Raw genomic sequence first — 18,750 nt, 5'->3', positions numbered from 1 at the left:
CTGAATTGATATATAATTTTTTTAAAACTGCATATATTTAAAGTGTATATGTTTTGACATTTGTATATGCCTGTGAATTCACTACCACAGTCAAATAAATGAAAATACCTATCACACAAAATATTCTTTCTGCTCCTAAATATTACCTTCTTCCTAATCCTTCCTGCTCCCTTTCACCTGTCCCAATACAAGTACCAATCTGCTTTCTGATGTTATAGACTAGTTTGTATTTCTTAGAGTTTTATATAAATGCAATCTTATGCCACATTTTCTTTTATTAAGTGGGCTTTTTCACTCAGTGTAATTATTTTAAGATTTATCTATAAGTTTAAGTTATCAAAAGCTCATTATTTTTCATTTCTGAGTAGTATTTCATTGCAAATATATGTAATAATTTATCCAGTCAACTGTTAAAGGTTATCTGGGTTATTTTGAGTTTTTGGCTATTACATATGTACTAAGTATGAACAATTGTTTAAAATTCTTTTTATGGACAGAGACTATTATTTCTCTTTGGGGAACAGCTAGATGTAAATTGCTTGGGCCATGTGGTAAACATATATGTTTATATACGGGTTTCCTGAAATGGTAAAACTGCTTTCCAGACTAGTTGTAGCACTATATATTCCCACCAACAACTCTAATTCCTGTATATCTCAAAGAAAACTTTTTATGGTCAGCCTGTTTAAGTTATTCTAATAGGTTTATAAAATATCTCATTGTAGTTTAATATGCTTATACATAAATAGTGGTCTTTTAAAATTATTTTTCTTTTTTTCTTAACCTTTATTTTAGGTTTGGGGTAGATGTGCTTTGTTTTATAGGTAAACACGTGTTACCAGGGATTGTTGTACATATTATTTTATCACCCAGGTTGAAATTATTTTTTATATACTTACTTGATGTCAGTACGTACCATCTTTAGTGGTATGTCTGCTTCCATCCTTTGTCCATTTCTATGTTTTTTAAATCATTATTAGTTTTAGGAGATTTTCATATATTCTAGATTCAAGTCCTTTATGATATGATTTTAAAATATTTTCTTCTAGTCACTAGCTGGGCTTTTCATTCTCTTAACAATGTCTTTTGTGGACTACTCTTTTTATTTTTACAAAGTCTATTTTATCAATTTGTTTTTTAAAGATTGCATTTGTGATGTTTAATATAATAATTCCTTGCTTAACCCATTGATATGGTTTAGCTGTGTCCCCACCCAAATCTCATCCTGAATTGTATTATGGTTCTTATAATCCCCATGTGATGTGGCAGGGACTAGGGGGAGATAATTGAATCATGGGGTGGTTTCCCCTATCCTATTCTCATGATAGTAAGTTCTTACAAGATCTGATGGTTTTATAGGGGCATTCCCCCTTTGCTGGGCACTCACGTCTCTCTCCTGTTGCCATGTGAAGAAGGATGTGTTTGCTTTCCTTTCCACCATGATTGTAAGTTTCCTGAGGCCTCCCAACCCATGCAAAACTGAGTCAATTTTTTTTTATAAATTACCCAGTCTCAGGTATATGTTTATTAGCAATGTGAGAAATGACTAACATATCCATGATCACAAGTGATTTTCTATTATGTTTTCTTAGAGCTATTTAATGCTTTAAGGTTTTTATTTAGGTATATGATCAATTTGGGGGTTAATATTTGAATATGGTTCAAGGTGTGAGTCAAAATTTGTTTTGTTATTTTTATTTTTGTTTTATTGAATATGAATTTCCAATAATTCCACAACACCATTCGTTTTTATCCATTCACCACCAAAGTGCCTTTTCATCTTTGTTGAAAATCAGTTATCTTATATATGTGTGTGGATTTATTTCTGACACTAAATAACCCTGTTTCATTTACCTATTTGTTTTTATGCCAATATTGTAATGTATTCCTTACTGAAGGCTTACTAGTTCTTAAATTCAGATAATGAAAGATCTCTATCTTTAAAAAATATTTTGATAATTTTAGGTTATTTGCCTATGATATGGTTAGGCTTTGTGGCCCCACCCAAATCTCATCTTGAATTGTAATCCCCTAATTCCCATAATCCCCATGTGTTAAGCCGAAGACCAGGATAAAGTAATTGAATCATGGGGGTAATTTCCCCCATGCTGTTCTCATAATAGTGAGTGAGTGCTCATGAGATCTGATGGTTTTATAAGGGCTCTTCCCCCTTTGCACAGTTCTTCTCCTTCCTGCCACCTTGTGAAGAAGATGCCTTTCCTCCCTTTCACCTTTCACCATGATTGTAAGCTTCCTACAGCCTCCCCAGTCATGCTAAACTGTGAGTCAATTAAACCTCTTTCTTTTAGAAGTCACCCAATTTTGGACGGTTCATTACAGCAGTATGAAAATGGACTAATATAGCGTATTTATGTAAAATTTAGAATGAACTTTTCAATTTCTACCATAATATATGCTGCATTTTTTTACTGTAATTGCATTGTATCAATAGGTCAATTTGGAGATATTTGATACCTTCATAATGTGCCTTCTGTCCCAAGAACGTGATAAGCCTCTTCATTAATCAAAATCTCTAATTTATCTCATCAATATTCTTTCAATTTTTTAGTGCACAGGTCTTGTACAACTTTTGTCAGATTTACTTTAAAATTTTTTCATATTTTTTATATTTTCTAAGTGATATTAAAATTTCAAGGTTTGAATTCACATTGCCAGTATATAGGAATACAACTGATTTTCAAACTCATATATTAGTGTAGTAGTTTTTTTGTATAGTTCACTCATTTTTCTATAGAGCCAATTATGTTATCTGAGAATTAAGACAATTAAAATTTTTTCTTGCTAATTTGAATGTCTTTTTTTTCTTTTCCTTATTTTATTGAACTGATTAGACCCTCCAATACCATGTTGAATAGCGCTGCTGAGAGCAGACATCCTTGTCTTTTTTGTGGTCTTAGGGGAAAACATCAATGCTTTCATTACTAAACATGATGTTAGCTGTAGGGTTTTTTTTTTTGTTTCTGTTTTTTAAGAGATGTCTTCAACCAATTTGTAAGGAGTTCTCCTCTTTTCTTAGTTTGTTCAGAATTTTTATCAGGTTTGATGTTTGATTTTTCCAAATAACTTTGCTGCCTCTATTGAGATGATTACATGATTTTCGTTCTTTGGTTTGTTATTGAAGTCAAATACATTGATTACATTTAAAATACTTCACAAACCTTGCATACCTAGGATAGATTCCACTTGGACATGATATTTTCTTTTAATGCCTTGCTGAATTGAATTTGCTAAAGTTATATTTACAATGTTGAATTGATTACATTAGGAATATTGATATGTGAATTGGTTTGGTATCAAGGTAATACTGGCTTGATAAACTAAATTGGGAATGAATCTGCAAATGTCTGGAAGAGTTTTGTACTATTAGTTTTGTTTCTCCCCTAAATGTTTACATGTTATCTGTACTTGATATTTCTTACCAGCAAAAAAGCTATTTTTTTGTTTGAAAAATTTCTGCTCTTGACCCCTCTTTCTCTTCAACTACTGCTTTGTTTTGCGGCTTTCTCAGACACTTGTCTCTATTTACCTGCTCCAGATTCTTTTACTAAACTGTCTTTAATGTAGTCCTTATTAAATTGTTATTGCTCCTTTTCAAAGAAAGTTGTGGCTGTAAATGTAAACAAAGATTTCCATGTTGCTAAAATTAATGATTATTAATTAGTCTTTTTATCAGTTGACTTTTTTAAGAACTTTATTTTTTTTTAAAGAAGTTATAGGTTCACAGAAATATTAAGAGGAGTTGACAGAGATTTTCCGTATCTCCCTTGCTTCCACACATGCATAACCTCCCTCATTATCAACATCTTCTACCAGAGTGGTACATTTGTTACAATTGATGAACCTACATTGACACATGATAATAACCCAAAGCCCATAGTTTACATTACGGTTCACTTTTTTTTTTTTTTTCTGAGACAGAGTCTCACTGTGTCACCTAAGCTGGAGTGCATTGGTGCAATCACAGCACACTGAACCCTCGACTTCTGAGGCATGAGCTGTCACTCCTGGCCCCAACATTACAGTTCACTCTTATGTTGTACATTCTATGGGTTTGGACAGATAAATAATGGCTTGTGTTAATTGTAGTATCATACAGGAATCGTTCAGCATATAGTCTTTTGGTATTGTCTTCTTTTGCTTAGTCATATGCATTTAAAGTTAACCTGTGTCTTTTCATGACTTAATGGCTTATTTCTTTTTAGCACTGAATAATATTCCATTGCCTCAATATCCCACAGTTCTTTTTTTTTTCATTCGCCCACTGAAGGACATTTTGGTTGCTTCCAAGTTTTGACAATTATAAATAAAGCTGCTACAAAACTCTACATAGAGGTTTTTATGAAGATAAAATTTTCAACTCCTTTGGTTAAATACCAAAGAGTGCAATTGTTATGTCATATAATGAGTATGTTTAGTTTTGTAAGAAACTACCCAACTGTCTTTCAAAGTAGCTGTAACATTTTGCTTTCAGCAACAATGAATAAGAGCCCTTTTTCCTCCACAGCTTCATGAGCATTTGATGTTGTCAGTTTTCCAGATTTGGGCCATTTTAACAGATGCACTGTAGTATCTCATGGTTTTAATTTACATTTTTCTGATGACATATGATGTGGACCATCTTGTCATTGCTTATTTCCCATCTGTATAATCTTCTTTAAGTAAAGTGTCTCTTAAGGTCTTCAGCCTATTTGTCAGTCAGATTGTTTGATTATTGTTGAACTTTAAGGGTGCATGATATATTTTAGATAACTGTCCTCTATCAGATGTGTCTTTTCCAAATATGCCTTCCCAGTCTGTGCCTTGTTTTCTTGTTATCTAGACATTGTCTTATGCAGAACAGAAATTTTAATTTCATTGAAGTCCAGCTTATCTATTTTTTCTTTCGTGGATTATACCAATGATGCTGTATCTAAAAAGTCTTCTTCATCCCCATGGTTATCTAGATTTTCTTCCATGTTATTTCTAGGATTTTTATTGTTTTGTGTTTTACATTTAGGTTTATTATTCATTTTGAGTTAATTTTTGTGAAGCATGTAAGTCTCCATCTAGATTCATTTTTTTTTTTGAATGTGGATGTTCATTTGTTTAGTGAAAAGGCTATTTTTGCTCTACTGTATTGCTTTTTCTTATTTGTCAAAGGTCAGTTGACAATATATTTATGTGAATCTATTTCTGGGTTCTCTATTCTGTTCCATTGATCTATATTTCTATTAGTTTGTCCATACCACACTGTCTTTATTACTGAAGCTTTATCATAAGCCTTGAAGTCAGGTAGTGTCAATCTTCCGACTTTGTTCTTCTCTTTCAATATGTGCTGGCTCTTTTGCATTTTTTGGCTCTCCATATGAACTTTAGGGTTCGTTTTTCAATATTCACATAATAACTTGAGATTTTCATTGGAATTTCATTGAATCTACAACCAAGTTGGAAAGAAGTGACATTGTGTCAATATTGAGTCTTTCTACATATGAATATAAAATGTTTCTATATTTATTTAGTTTTTTTATTTCTTTCATGGGAGTTTTTTACTTACCCTCATAATAATCTTGTACATATATTTCTAGATTCATATATAAATATTTCATTATTGGGAATGCTAGTGTAAGTGGTTTTGTGTTTTTTGGTTCAAATTTCACTTGTTCATTGCTAATACATAGAAAAGTGATTGACTTTTGTATAATATATTAACCTTGTATCCTGCAACCATGCTATAATTGCTTATTGGTTCCCAAAGCTTTTCTTAAATCAATTCTTTTGAATTTTCTGCATATGTGATCATGTCTGCTGTGAAAAAAGACAGTTTTATTTTGTCCTTTGCAATCTGCATACCTATTATTCCCTTTTCTTGTCTTACTGCATAAGCTAGTACCTCCAATATGATGTTGAAAATAACTAGTGAGAGGAGACAGCCTTGCTTTTATCTTAGTGGGAAAGCTTCAAATTCCTCCCCATTAAGTATGATGTTAGCTGTACGTTTTTTGTAAATATTATTTATCAAGTTGAGAAAGTTACACTCTATTCCGAGTTTACTGAGAGTTTTTATCATAAATGGGTATTGGGTTTTGTAAAGTACTTATTCAGCATCGATTGATATGATTTTTATTTTTTATTTCTGTTATTGATTTATAGGCTAAATCCATTGTTTTCGGAGGGCACATTGTAAGACTTCTGTTCTTTAAATTTATTACAGTGTGTTTTATGGCCCAGAATTTGGTCAGTCTTAAATAACCTGTTATTTCCGCAAGTGATAATAAAATATGGAAGCTTTTTTGTTGGTTTAAAAATTAATTGAAAATTCTGCCCATTGTTTCATGTAACTGGCAAAATTACCTAGTCTCCATTTTGTAAAGTACTTATTCAGCATCGATTGATATGATTTTTATTTTTTAGCATATTGATATGATGGATTGCATTCATTTATTTTCAAATGTTGAACTAGCCTTGCATATCTTAAAAAAATCCCACTTGGTTGTGGAGTATAATTATTTTGATGTATTATTGAATTTAGTTTGTTATTTTGTTTAGCACTTCTGTATCTATATTCATGAGACATGTTGGCTTATAGGTTTTTTTTTTCCTGACAATGTATTTTTATAATTTTCATACTAGGGTAATGCTAACCTTATAAAGTGAATTAGAAAATCTTCTCTCTGCTTCCATCCTCTGAAAGGCATTGTGTAGAATTGGTATAATTTTTTCCTTAAACATTGGTAGAATTTACTAGTGAACTCATGTGGGGCTACTGCTTTCTGTTTTAGAAGTTTATTAGTTATTGATTCAACTTTTAAAAATAGATATGGGCTTATTTGAATTGTCTACTTTTTCAACTGTATGTTTTGGTATCTATCTTTTGTCGCCTAGGTTACCAAATTTGTATACGTAGACTTAATATCCTCTTGATGTCCATAAGATCTGAAATGATGTCCCCTCTTTAATTTCTGGTATTGTAAATTGTGTCTTCTCCCTTTTTTTCTTTATTAGCCTGGCTGAAGGCTTATTAAATTTATTGATCATTTTAGATAACCAGTTTTTGGTTTTCTTGATTTTCTCCATTGATTTCCTGTTTTCAATTTCATTGATTTCTGCTCTAATTCTTATTATGTATTTTCTTCTGCTTGTTTTGGACTTAATTTGCTGCTCTTTTTTTGTTTCCTAAGTGTAAACTTAGCATATTCATTTTAGACACTTCTTCTTTTCTGATGTATATGTCCATGGTATAAATTTCATGTGTTGAATTGTCACTGCACTACCTTCACTCATCCCAATAATTTTAACAAATTGTGTTCTCATTTTCATTTAGTTTAAAACATTTTTATCTCTCCTGTGATTTCTTCTTTGACCAATGTGTTATTTAGAAGTGTGTTTTTAAATCCACATTTATTTTTGGGTTTTCCAGTTGTCTTTCTGTTATTGATTTATAGGCTAAATCCATTGTTTTTGGAGGGCACATGGTAAGACTTCTGTTCTTTAAATTTATTACAGTGTGTTTTATGGCCCAGAATTTGGTCAGTCTTGGTGAATAGTGGTTGAATTTTTAGGAAAGTTTGACCCCATTTATTAGTACCTCCAACTAGCAAAACTTTCTTATTCTTAAACTCATTCAGAAGCATTCAAAACTAAAATTGCACAAATAGAGACATTTTAATTAAAAAATAAATCCTAATTTAGTTGAATATTGTCAGAAGACATGTTCTGTTTTTTATGTTGTTATTTATTGTGACTTGTTTGTGGACTCTACTATCAATTGTTAAAATGTTACATGTTTACCTTAGAGGAATATGTATTTTCTAATTGTTGGATATCAATTTTTATACATGCTCAGCTCTTCTACGACTTTACCAACATTAGGTCTTCTTGGTCTTTCATGTTTCCAAGAAGCATTGTATTAATTATAATGTATAATATATGTGGATACAATAAAATTATATATCATATAAGATTAATAATTAATCAATTTGTCTTTATAGATATCTTTATATATTTTGAGACTGTGTATGCAAAGGAATGTGAATTTTTACTTTTTAATGGTATCATTAATGATTTAAATTTTAATTGTTGCATAATTACCCACTGTATCCTAATAATGATTTTTAACTTTGTAGAACATTAGTTTAACTACACCAATTTCTTGGGGGCTATTCTTTACCTCATATATTATTTCTTCTTATTTTACTGTCAAACTCTCTGACTATGCATGTGTTAAAACTCTTTTTGTAGACAGCTTATATTTATAATTTATTCTTCTTTCTCAAGTTAAAAAATTACTATATGATAGAACAAGTTGCGTATATTTCCATGTATTGTGATTAAATTTGAAACCACATTTTCAAAATACTTATGCCTTCTTTTGAATATTGTTTTCCTTCCTTCGAATGATTATTTTTAAAAATAACATTACTCATGTAGTATTTGGAAGTTTATGCCCTCTTTTTTTATTTAAAAGGTACAATTTACTTTATGTAAGAAATAAATAAGAAATTTTACCCTCTTGAGGTGCAATGCAATTTCTTACACCACTTTAAATTAGAACACCTCTATGTAGTTTTTCATAACTATTCATAACTTCGTGTTTAATGATAGCTTATTTTTATATCCCTATATCTAAAAATTACCATGATATGGAAGAGAGGATTAAAGACATGGAGTCGATATTTCATCACTTAGTATTTATTTGTATTTACATACATGTTTTCTTTCCTTTGTTTATTGGTCTTTCTTTCACCTTAGAAATTCCTTCTGGAATTATGATTATTTTTTCTTTTTCTTGACATACATTCTCTATTAACTCATTTAGTGAAGATTCTAACTACTGTGCCTGTTACATCCTAATTACTTAACTAATGTCTGTTTCTTTAATAAATTATTAATTATAACTCTCATCAGAATGATGCAATAGTTAAAGCAAATAGACAAGAGAAAGGAAGTCTCTCACTGTATGCATGTGTTAGCATTTATAAAACATTCAAGGGTAGTATCTTACTCAAACTCTCTATAAAGAAGAGATATAGTAAGAAACCCAGAATATTTACTAAATGTCATGCTGCTATATGTTTAAACTGTGAGGAATGTCATGCTGCTATATATTTAAACCATAAAGATATATAATACAAGGTGGGAGGGTGCTCTTAGAGCACCAGATAATATGATTTTATTTGAAATACCCAACCTCTGTTCCTCAGCTTCCTTTTCTCAAAAAATGAGGGTGGAACAATAGCACCTACCATATAAGATTGCAGCAACAATTCAATGAGTGCATACATTAAAGGAACTTGGAGAATGCGTGCATAGCATAAAGTCATTTTAAGAAAATTATTTCAAACTTGTAAGTAGGTGAAAAAAAGACTGCATGCCCTTTCAGCGCTTATTGCAGCATTGTCTAACAGTCTCCAACAAAGGATTATTTTCTTCCCTTTAGTTTAGAGGCCACAGAATGCACGTTTGTTTGAATTTATACTTACCATTTATTAAGGCTCAAAATCTGTTAAGTTAGATGTTAGTTTTTGGTTTTTGTCCAGTAATGATGTAAGTGACTTATGCTTAATTAATAGTATAACCTTCAAAGATCATGGTTTATTACCCTTTAAGATGTTAGCCAGTATTGTTTCTAATTTAGCAAACTTATTCAGCACGCCTTTTAAGACTGACTATATAATCCTCTTTTCTTTGAATTGTACTTTTAAGAAGTTTTACTTTCCTAATGGTTTTCCCACTAATAAGTTGAATAAATATTTGATCCATGTTCGTGCTATATTTGTATGTCATATTTTTAACTAAAATAAATTATTCTTTGACACATTCAGTAAATATTAGCTATTTTATTATCATTAATCTTTCTAGATTGATAAACAGCAGATTAGAATACAGTAATGAGAAAATCACAAACTCAATTTTACTTCATTTGATTTGTATTAATAAAAATATAATTAGTTTTTTAATTAACTTCCTTTTAAACATTTGTGTCATTTATCCTAAAGGAAATGGTTGTAGAGAGTACAGAACTTTCAGCATGACAATTTCTTGTTTTAGGAGAAATCCAAAATGTTAAGTCTCCTTGATGCTTAGATTATTATAAGAAAAAAAGAAATTGTTAACATATGATCAAAATAAATTACAAGTTAAACTTTTAAAAGTATGTAGAAATAAGTTCATGTGTATATATATGAATATGTTGAAATATTTATTTGTTGAAATTAAGCATTAAGCCATCACATAGAATTTGGAAATAAAAGCTGCAAAGTATATGAATTACTTTTGTATGCCCATATTAATGGTAGCATCAGATAGAGGGTTGGATTAGAGATACTTTTCAACCAGAAAATAACCTGTTATTTCCGCAAGTGATAATAAAATGTGGAAGCTTTTTTGTTGGTTTAAAAATTAATTGAAAATTCTGCCCATTGTTTCATGTAACTGGCAAAATTACCTAGTCTCCATTTTGAACTAAATGTGTTTAGTCTTTGATCACTTAAAGTGTTGGTCATACCATGTCACTCTAGCCTGGATGATAGAGTGAGACCCTCTCTCAAAAACAAAAATATAAATAAGAATAAAGAGTTGGTAGTAAAAAGCAGACAAACAAATAGAGTAATATTGATCTTTATAAAGGATGATAGTTAATGCCTTACTTCTGCCCCATAACCCAACACAATATTGTATTTAAACTGAGTATCTCAGGGTTGTTGTTTGCCTCTCTGCAAGGCTTCAGCATTCAATATTGTTGCTGTAGTATCAAGTAATAGAAGGTAAACCTGTAATATCTTTTTGCTACAATATAACAAAATATGCCTCATTACAGTTATGTTGATAATCAAATTTCCTCTGTGTTTGAGAGTTAAATACTACATATTTGGTTGATTAATGTATAAGAATGCATGATTACTAATTTATATACTTTTAGTGGAATTTTTCATTTAGGGGATTCCAATATCTTCTCATTACTCATCAGATAAAATTCATACTCCTAACATAGCCTATGAAGTTCTAGCAGACATGGTTTCTACTTTTTTTTTTTCCTGCCACATCCATTATCTGTTGTTCTCTAATTTTCAACAATACAAGTAAGTGTTTTAATCGTTTTGGTTCTCAGAGCATGTCGATCTTATTCCTGCCCCCAAATTCGGCTCTTGTGTTCGCTCTGCTTACTACAGGCAACTCCTAAATCTGTACAGCTAGATCTCCCTTATTGTTGACACCTCAGCTCATCTGTCACTTTCTGAGATGGTTTCTTGGATTATACCTTTTAAACTCACACTAGTAAATATCGTATCAGCCTATGCACTTCTTTCGTGGTCCTCAGCACAAATCACTTTATTGTTTGCTCCTTTTATTCTTCTGCCAACTGAACTATAAACTCAGTGTGCTAAAAGATCTAGTCTGCATTTTTATTATTTTATCCTCAGTATCAAGGATATGTGAATTACCCAACTATTTAATGAATGTTGAATGAATTTGACAACAACTTATAAAAACTACACTTTTAATATATGCAGCAATAATTACTGAATGGTGACACTTCTGTAAACATTTTAAAAATATATGTATTAATTCTGTTTTGAGTAATGTGAAGATTATTTTTGATAAAGTAAGCTAAATGTACAAGGATAACAAAAAGTAATTTTAGCTTAATATTGAAACATGTTTAAGTTGTTTTGACTTGTGTGTTCCTTAAAATAGGGACATTTTATTCATACATCTTTAATTTTTAGTAACCATGACTAGTGACGTGTTAAGCTTTTATGATTGATAGATTTGCAATTTTGGTATTTTAATCCACTTATGAAATAGCTTGATGTAAGCTAAGTTCAGAGGATAAGCAAATTCTGTCTTCAAGTTTTTTTAGAATTGTTTTCCTGACTAGCTATGAGTGTATAAGATTCTTGCTTCACTTTAGTGATAAATTTTTAAATGTTTAATATCCATCTCTCTCTTAACACTCAACTGCCTGAGGGCAACACTATCTTCATATCTTTATAATACGTTGTAATATTTGTTATATGTGACCCAGGTTCTATGTTTATCATACCCATTCCCTCATTTACTTTTCAGAGGTATTTCATAAGATAGGTGCTACTTTTACCATCCAGTTACCTATAGAAGGGGAAACTAAGACCTACACAACTATAAGCAAAGTATTCAAGTTCTCGTGTACATTACCATGTGCATGTACCTTATGAGAACTTGAATACTTTGCTTATAGTAATCTATATGCAATTGTTCTAGAAAGTGTATTACCAACATATGTTTCTAGGATGTAACACTTATTTAATAATTGTGTATTAAATTGAATTAGAAATATGACCAGGGTTTTGTGTGTGTGTGTGTGTGTGTCTGTCTGTCTGTCTGTCTGTCTGCATATCTCCAATTTCTTTGTTTTGTTTAGAGAATGGACAGTTAATTGAAGTTCTCATGCAGGCCCACATAGCTTCTGTCTTATTCTTTTTTATGCAGCTATAACAGAATACCTGAGCATGAGTAATGTATAAATAATAAAAATGTATGTCTTACAGTCCTGCAGGTTGAAAAATCCAAGATCATGGCACTGGCAGGTTTTGTGTCTGCTGAGGGCCTGATCTTCACTTCCAAGATGGTGGCTCAAGTGCTGCCTTCTCCAGGATGCAGCAATACTGTTCCTCACATAGAAGAAGGGAAAGATCAATGAATCCACTCTTGCAAGCCCATTTTTGCTCTGTTTGTTTGTTTTTGAGACAAGGTCTCACTCTGTCACCCTAGAGGTTGGAGTGCAGTGGCACAATCTCTTCTCCCTGCGACCTCCACTTCCCTGCTCAAGTGATCCTCCCACCTCAGCCTCCCAAATAACTGGAACTACAAGCAATGACTACCAAAAAATGTCTAATTTGTTTGTTTGTTTGTTTTTGCTAGAGACTGGCTTTTGCTATGTCAGCCAGGCTGGTCTCGAACTCCCAGGCTCAGCCTATCCACCTGACTGGGTCTCCCAAAGAGCTTGGATTATAGACATGACCCACTGCATCCAGCCACAAGCCCATTTTATCATGGCATTCTTCCATTCATGAGGTCAGAGCCCTTGTGACCTGAACTCTTATCCTTATGCCACAAATTCTAATGCTGTTGCATTAGGAATTAACTTTCTGACACATGAATTTTAAGGAAGACAAAAACATTCAAACTACAGCAGATTTTATTCTATATGTAATTGTTCAAGAAAGTGAATTACTGTACATGAATATAAGGAGTTTTTTCACTAAGAACTCTCAAAATAGTAAAAACAGAGGAATAAAAACAGAACAAGGGTAACTGAGACTAAACTAGCAAGACACCTTCAAAGAAGCCACAATAGTTCAGAGAACTAAAACATGGATTCAAGATTTATGGAAACTTAAAAAAAAGAGCTTGACAATTTTATAAAGACTGAATAGGAATATAATTAATCCAAGAATTTCCTTTATGGCCTGAAAGGTGATATAATAATAATACAAACAAACACTTATGCAGCATTTATTATGAACAGTGCTTTTCAAGATCATTTAATTCTGTCAACAATTCTGTGTAGCAAAGCATATGTTTTTTTTATAGAAGAGAATAGGGGTGACAAGGGAAGCATGGTGGCTGATTATTAACATTACACTGGAATCTTCCACAGAGTAAAATATTGTGTGTAAACAATTAAAGATATTTGAGTTACAGATTTAATTCAATACTTTAGTGTTGCATGATATCTTAATGAAGGAAACCCAAAATTCTGTAATCAAGAAATAAATTTTAATGCTTCATAGATAGATTTATTATTCAAAAGATTAATACAACAGTATGTTGGCCAAATACAGCCCCCATTGCAAAGTAGTATTAACAAATACGTGCAGAAAACTAACACTTTACCCACATATATTGGTTTAGATTTTTTCCAGAAAGTTTAATTTCATATAAATATTTTACCACTTTATATTAGGTTGCTCCAAAAGTAATTCTGGTTTTTGCTAATAGGTATGAATTTTCAATCAAATATTTGCAAGGAATATTAGATTCTGCAACTAATGCTTTATAGGGAAAATAGTCACTAACATAGAAGAACAAAAACTCTATTTTAAAGTTAGCCCATATGTCTGACTCTTCAAAAAAATTTTTACTACTGCACTGACAGATGAAATTTATTTCGTGCTGGGGGGATGTAGGGGAAAGAATCACAAAGTTTTTACAGATTTATTTCCTTTCCAGATTCTATTTGCAAAGCAAGGCTTACAAAAGTTTTTTTAATATAGATTTAAGTTTTCCATGATAGTGGGAAAGTTTTCAAGATAGCTCTATAAACATAATCTCCTAAATCTGATGAGTCTCTGCTAGACATGAAAAAAAATACATTGTCTTTCACATCTTTCTGTGCTAAGAATTTAGGCTGCAAAGAAAATTTAAAGGCGAAATCCTTATGTGAACTTATTTATTCTATATAATTATTAGACTTCATTTTGTCTAATCATTATTGATCATTTAAGAAAATCAATTGGGGATAAAATAATTCTCTATGTCTCATTGGTTTTCTGTGCTATTTTACTCTACATGCAATAAAAAGAAAAATATATAAATAACATTTATCACATACTCCATTAAGTCTAACATATGCTAGCAGAGCACACTGCAGTCAAATTGTGTATGTCTGTGTAAAATTGGTGCTGTTCCTTCACTAAAAAACATCTAGTAAATGAAACTATAGTCCAACAAGTAGATTTATTTTGGCTTTGCATTGAAATGAAACAAGCGTACAGATTCTAAATTCACAGTCCTTTTTGGCTAAAAAGTCCACACTTTATAATTAATGCATTATTTTGGTTTATGTTGCTCTTTGTTCAGTTATTAAAGTCCTATTATCACAGCACACAAAGCAGACATTATGCATTTTAAAGCTAAGCAACAAGTATACTATTTTAGCAGTTTATAAGGAAAAAAAAGGACTGTGTATTAAGCTTTGTAAAGTTGTGGCCATCTGGAATATCAGGATGAAATTTGGTCTTCATATTTGCATCATGCAAAGGTTAGCCATATTTTCTGTTTCTAAACTTCCTCTCACAGGGAATTAGATATACACATTTTATGCAGTCTTTTCACCTGTCATGATGTGCACAAAGTGTATTAACATACGGATGGGGGAACAACATGATAGTTAAAGCAATAGTTTGTGGTTTCTGTCTTCATTGGAAATCCAGTGGGGATTGGGATGTTAAATACTGAGCCAGGTCTATACAGAGTACATTTCTTTAGCTTCCCGGCTATTACTGCTGGGGTCATCTTGCTAGTGTACTGTGTGGGCTAAGTACCTTATTTCAATTCCTTAGAACAAGGTTTCTGAAAATATCTGTGGTAAGGGACCACTTAAAAAATTTCTAAACTCTCAGAAATTTATACTTTTCTGAATTACAATGAAAATAAATTATTAAATATAAGTGGAAAATACCCACAAAGACATGAAAGAAACAAGTTCTATCTTGTTAATATTAGATTCAGTCAACATAAAATTACTTTGTCAGTGTACAAGGTACTCTAAATTTTTAAATATACTTACTCTCAATTTGGACACCTGGATCAATCTGTTTGGTGTATACTGGTATCTCATTGTGGTTTTTATTTATAGTTTCCTGATGGCATATATTACTAAGCATGTTTTCATATGCTTGTTGGACATTTGAAAATCTTCTATTGTGAAGTATTTATTCAAGTTGTTTGCACATTTATAAATGTTGCATTGTCTTCTTATTATTGAGTTGAAGTTATTTATATAATCTGAATATAAGTACAATGTAATATACATACGTTGAAAATAATTTCTCCCAGTCTCTGGCTTGTCTTTTTTTTTTTTTTTTTCTGTGTCCACGGAGTCTTTTACAAAACAGAAGTTTTAAATTTTGTTGATGTCTAACTTGACGAGGTGTTATTTTAGGTTTTTATTTGTTGTCTTCCACCTAAGAGATGTTTACCAAACTAAAGGACAACAAGATTTTCTCTTATAATTTCACCTAGAAATTTTACAGTTTTTGCCTTTGTGTTTAGGTCTATAATTCATTTCAATTTATATATTATGAGGTAAAGGTTGAGATTAATTTTCCGCACAAATACATCCAGTATTTACAGCATTACTTGTAAAGTTGATGATCATTTCTCCATTTTTATGCTAGTATTTTTGCTAAAAAAATAATCAACTACCATATATATGTGGATCTTTTTCTGAACTCTATACATTTAATCTATCTACATGTATCTTCTTATGCCAAGACCTAACTCTCTTGATTACTCTAGTCTTAGACTAAGTGTTTAAATCAGGCAACGCCAGTCTTCCCATTTGTTTTTCCAGAAGTGTTTTGGCTATTTTATATTGTTTCCTTTGCTGTACAAATTTTAGAATCATTTGTCAAATGTAAAAGAAAAATAAAGTCTGCCTGGATTTTGACTGGGGTTGCATTGAATCTATAGATCATCTGGAAAAAAAAACTGAAAATATTATTGAGATTTTCCATCTGTATACATGATATATTTCTACATTTAGTAGTTCTTTATCGGTTTCTAGCAAAAAATGTATAGCTTTCTGTGTAGGTATTTTACATACACTTTTCTAAATAAATACCTAAATGTTTCCTAATTCTAAATAGCATTTTGGATTATATTTTACATTTTACTTTCTAAATTGTTCATTGCTAGTATATAGCAAAACAGTTGATGGCTATATATAAATCATGTATCACTTGACTTAGCTAAGCTCATGTTCAATAGTTCTAGTAATCTTTTTCTGTACATCATTTTGGATGTTCTATACTTAATCTGTGGACACTGTGTATTGCTGCCATAGAATTCTTCAATGAAAGACTTCCTACCTAGGTGTTAGGAATGCTCTTGGCAGTCAGATGGCCAAGTCAGGCAAGTTCTTTCAGGCATTGCCTCAGCTGAAGTCAGTCCAATTTGCTTAAAGGTAGACTTCTTCCTGGGGCAGTATAAAAGTTTGGCCACCTCATCATAACTAATAAAATGGCATTTTAACTCTGCAGATCCCATGGGTTTACTTAAGTCTTTCTTGATTTTTTAATCTCAGGATGGTTTATCCTCCAACCCAGTGCTGTTTCCTGGAACTCCCCTTCATAGATATTGATTTGAGAGCTGTTTCCTCAAAAAAGTTTCTGCATACTAAAATCCATCTAAGGATCTGCTTCTCAGGAAACCTAACCTGTAACCATGATCTTGTTTTTTTTTTGTGAATTAACAGAGGGATTTTCTCGTTCTTTCTAAGATTTATGCCTTGTATTTTTTCCCCCTTATTGTGTGTGCTGTGGCATCTTCTCTAATGTTGAATTGAGGTTGTGAAAGGGATTATAGTAGACTTTTTCATAATCACAGGGGAAAAGTGTTATGTCATTCAATTATGTATATGTTAGCTGTAGGTTTTTATTTGTTTCCCTTCATCACACTAAGAAAAGTTCACTATACTGCTTATTTGGTGAGGCATTTCATTATGAGTGAGTTATTCAAGATATGTTGCTAAATTTCTAAATACTTGAAGTTTTCTGTATATCTTTTTCTAATTTATTGAGAGCTGGACTTGGTGAATGTTAGCTATTGAATGCCTGGATGGTATAATCGTCCTTTAAAATGTGTTGATTTTTGTTTTGACAGCCAGTTAAGTTACCTGTGGATCAGCTTCAGCCTTTCAAACTCTTGTTTTTGATGTTTGTTTGGAAGACATAGATTTTCCTTTTTGGTTAGTTTAGCTTTACTCTGAAGATATAAATTTTCTGCAGGTTCTATTGAATCTGCATTGATTTTCAATATGTTTCCCCCAGTCTGCTTAGTTGGAACTAAAATGTCTACCAACCCTTTGTGACCTTCAGGTATTTCTTTGGTTATAGCTCCTCATAGGTTTTCATTGTCTGGCCTTGTGGAAATTCTCCTTCCCAATGCTCAGCCTAGTATTCAACAGAAGACTCAAGTTTACTTCATGCAGATTTCTGAAACATGTTCCCAGCTTCACTTCAGTTGGTTGGTACTGTGATCTGCAAATTCTAGCCACCTCAGCTTCCCTCAACTATAATCTGTTTCCCAAACTCAGTGAGATCACAATACCGTTCATCTTCTTTCTTTGTGTTTGGATTTCCTGTCCGTGCTACAGAGTAGAAATACCCGAGCTTCTAGAAGACCAGCAACACTGTAGAACTTTATCCTACTCTCAGGAATCACTTGGAGTTTGGAAGAAACACAACATTGTGTCTGATGAGGAAAATAATTTAATTTCTAGGAAGTGGCCTTAGGGTACAACTGTTAATGTGTGACATTGCCATATGTACATTTCTAATAGCATGAGAGAGGGGTCATATATATGGCATTATCTTTGAAAGGCATTTAGGAAATGGAGAGATTCTTAGGATTTTGTTAAATATTCAAAAATCAGTTTTTAAATTAGTTTTTAATTCCACCAATCTTTTTACTCAAAATATGAATGTGAAATTTTGTAACAGCCATTCTTATTAAAATATAAGTCACATGCAAATTTGATTTCCAAGAGGAAGAGTGAGAACCAATGAGGATGGGGATGAAAGCTTTCATTTTTCATATTGTTGTTATTATTACTCTTACCTAAAAGTCTTGCTGCTTAGTCTTTCTTTACTTTCCTTCTGAACTTTCTCATAAACCTTGTAGGACATTCACACTCATTTTATTTTTAACACCTTTGACAAACTCTAATTCTATGAAAAGAGAGAGATACAGGAGTTATGACCCTCA

At 31.7% G+C, this 18,750-nt stretch overlaps 2 long non-coding RNA genes across 3 annotated transcripts in view; one reads left to right on the top strand and one right to left on the bottom strand.

The window, feature by feature from the left end:
• The window catches only part of LOC104006020 (uncharacterized), a 472,234-nt gene that overhangs the window by 353,665 nt on the left and 99,819 nt on the right, over positions 1-18,750 (top strand). The gene's annotated exons all lie outside the window — the stretch shown is intronic.
• Positions 1-18,750, bottom strand: part of LOC134809874 (uncharacterized) — a 103,688-nt gene that overhangs the window by 84,744 nt on the left and 194 nt on the right. For both annotated transcript variants that reach the window (XR_010156523.1, XR_010156522.1), the window contains exon 2: positions 12,526-18,713. This is a non-coding gene — a long non-coding RNA (uncharacterized LOC134809874). The remainder of the gene's footprint in view (positions 1-12,525; positions 18,714-18,750) is intronic.

The sequence above is a fragment of the Pan troglodytes genome, chromosome 3 (genome assembly GCF_028858775.2).
Source record: "Pan troglodytes isolate AG18354 chromosome 3, NHGRI_mPanTro3-v2.0_pri, whole genome shotgun sequence".
In the NCBI taxonomy this organism is placed as follows: Eukaryota; Metazoa; Chordata; class Mammalia; order Primates; family Hominidae; genus Pan; species Pan troglodytes.
This window is presented reverse-complemented; position numbering and strand designations above follow the sequence as displayed.